Raw genomic sequence first — 3,299 nt, forward strand, 5'->3', positions numbered from 1 at the left:
CCTGTCATCCCCCAAACACTAGCAATCAGTCCTGGCTTCAGGAGCTTAGTAGCATCACCTAGTCTCTGCGTCCTTCTGACCCTAGGGGTGGCAATATTTCGTGTTGCTGCTAACCATCTCAGTTGACTTACTATCTCTTGTTGGACCCCTTGCTGCTTCCAACACCTGTGTAACCAGTCTCCTGTGCTGGAAGGTCCATTCCCCTGACTGGACACAGACCAATACAGCAGAGATCACTGCTGCCAAGGGGAAGTTTCTTTGCTACATCATACTTTGCTTAAAAAGGCATGTGAATTCCACACTGCATCCCAGAATATATCTGTGTTTGTTTTAACATAAAAATAATGTTTCCCACAAATCTCAGTGTGAATTTGAAGCTCGAGAAAGGTGCCTCAGCGGCCTGGCCTGTGGCTGAGTGGTTAAGTTCGCCTGCTCCACTTCGGTGGCGGCCCAGGCTCTCACTGGTCTGGATCCTGGGCGCGGATCTACACACCACTCATCAAGCCATGCTGAGGCGGCGTCCCCCATAGCTCGACTAGAAGGACCTACAACCAGAGTATACAACTATGTACTGGGGGGCTTTAGGGAGAAGAAAAAAAACAAACAGAAAAGAAGGGTGCCTCAGTTTGGCCTCTGGCACTGTTTTCCCTACTCCTTGGTGTGCCAACAGGGATCTCCCCAAGGAGTCTTTGACCATCTGTACTTGTCTACTTGGGCTGCTGCAACAGAATACCACAGACCGGGAGGTGTGAACAAGAGAAATCTGTTGTCTCACAGTCCTGAAGACTGGAAGTCCAAAATCCAGGTCCAGCAGGGCTGGTTCCTGTGAGGGCTCTCTCACCGGCTGGCAGACGACCGCCTTCGCACTGTCTCCTCACATGGCCTTATCTCTATGCACGTGCATCCCTGGTGTCTCTCCCTCTTCTTGTATGGACATCAGTCCTATGGGAATAGGGCCTCACTCTTATGACCTCATTTAACCTTAATTGCCTCCTTAAAGGCCCTGTCTCCAAATACAGTCACACTGGGGTTAGGCCTCCAACATAGGAATTTCAGACAATTCAGTCCACAGCATTGTACTTGTAATCTTGAGGCAGAACTGCAGACAATTCATTCCCTTTATGAAGAAGATTATTCCTACATCTCTAGGCTTTTTACAATTTGAGTAGGCAGAGCCATTGTCTCCACAAAGGCCACAACTAAAAATGAAATTGCCGCCTAGGAGCCTAAAAATATCCCCACTGGTGTTCTCCTATTAGCCATTAGCAAAGTACCCCACCAAGAGAGTGATCCTGGGAGGAGAAAGGTTTATTGTGGTGGTGCTGGGGGGAACAGGAATGAGAGTGGGAGATGGGAGTAGGAGACTTGTTCAGGCAACAGACGGCAGGCTGGGTTGAGCTGGGGGTGGGACTGTGAAATATTTTCTCCTTTTCCTCCTCCAATTTTTTTCTCTTCTCTTCTTTTTGCCTCGCTCAACTCCTGGAGTAAGGAGTAGTGACCTGGATGGGGAGAATCCCTCCCAGCGCTGTGCTGTAGTGGGCGGTCACGTGTCCGCTTGCTCTGGGCGTGTGGTCATCGCCACACACCTAGCTGGCTCCCTCTCTTTCTAGTCAGCAAGTAGTTACGTACTAAGAGAGTGCTTCTGTGCAGGCCCAGCACGGAAGCTGGTGACACAATAATAAGAGCTTACAGTCTTGTTGAGGAACTCAGCTCTCTGCTTACTGGTCCACTCAGCACCATTCATTCAGAACTTTAGAAAGTCAACGGAAACATACGTTGACTCCCTACTCGGAAATTACCTATATTCAATTTTGGGAAATTAAGACAAACTGAAAATAACGTAAAGTTAAAAAGACAATGTTATCTTCTCACTGGGATGTTAATTAACTGGAGAGATGCCAGGGCTGGCTCTCCCTGGTAGAAGCTGCCACGCCTTCACCCTTTGCTGTCTTGTGCTGGCCACAACCCACACTGGTCTGCTTACTTCTCAGGATTCATATTAATTGTAGAGACGTAATTGTTTATGGATTTTCTGCCTCTATCAATTATTTTCCTACTGTCCTTTTTCCTAATTTCTGTTGTAGAAATGCTAGAGAATTCTCTAATGCAAATGTGTTTGGTATGAAGCAAGGGGTTTTACCGGCCACCCAGCTTCCGAGAGGATCTTCTTGGATCCCGCGGGAGATCTCCATAATCCATTATGCAACAGTTCTCTAGCTGCAGCAGCAAGGGTCAAATGCTGTCTGTTTACAAGAAAATGTCCCTGCTGTTTAACTGTTTTTTTGTGTGTCCTAGGTATTGGAGCCAGCTCTTCTGAGCTCTACTGGACTCGTTAGCAATAATTCTATCCCAGGAAGCGGGCTGCTGAGGCAAGAACCCTCTCAGTGCCAAGGCCGAATTATATTCCTGGCCTCTCTCTGATTTCATATTCAACTTTCACTCGTCTTTTACGTATTTTTTTCTTTTATACTTTTAAATCAAGTTGGGTAAAGTAAAATATGTGGATTTCAGGTTTTAACCAAAAAAATAAGAGAAAGGAACTAACATTTGTTGTGTGAACACCAAGGCTAAGCGCCTTAATTGTGTTGCCTTTGTTTAATAATCCCGACAATGCTAGGAGATATCTTCTCCACCTGACAGCTGAAGATACTGAGGCCAAGAAGGGCGGGAGCAAGAGGGGAGCCGGCCAGCGCTCGCAGGCAGGACGGCCTGACTCGGGCCAGGTCCTCACCAATCCAGGAACCCAAGTCTGAATCCAGACCCTGCTTCTGTGTTCTGGTGGGCATAACGAGGTTTAGTGCCACCACCAAGGAGTCACAGCTGGCAAGTGGCAGCATATGACCTGGAAAAAAAGAAGTCAGGTTTCTGACTTCCAACTTGCCATCAAACTTTAAAATGCAGCTCATCTTCTTGTGATGAAAACTACTTTCTGTGTGAAAGTTAATTATGAAGTCAAATGGTCTGTGTCTCCTACATCGTTAGCTGCTTCAGAAGAATTACATTTTTCCTTTTTTTGTCACTGACCAATATATCACAGGCCAAAACTTATGTAGACACATTTCTATAAAGTAATGTGCAGTATCTGATTATTGACATAACGATCCTCAACTTTCCTAGGCTCTTTTCAAATATCTCACGTATATTTGGGGAGCAGGTTAAATAAATGGAATTTTAATTTACATAATCCTTCATACTCTCAATTAAATATGACACAAGATAAAGAGAATATTCACCTTTTCCCAGCTAAGGAAATGTACTTCTTCTGAAGCAAAACCAATATGATGTCCCAGCGGCCACAT

The sequence above is a fragment of the Equus asinus genome, chromosome 22, assembly GCF_041296235.1.
Source record: "Equus asinus isolate D_3611 breed Donkey chromosome 22, EquAss-T2T_v2, whole genome shotgun sequence".
Taxonomy (NCBI): domain Eukaryota; kingdom Metazoa; phylum Chordata; class Mammalia; order Perissodactyla; family Equidae; genus Equus; species Equus asinus.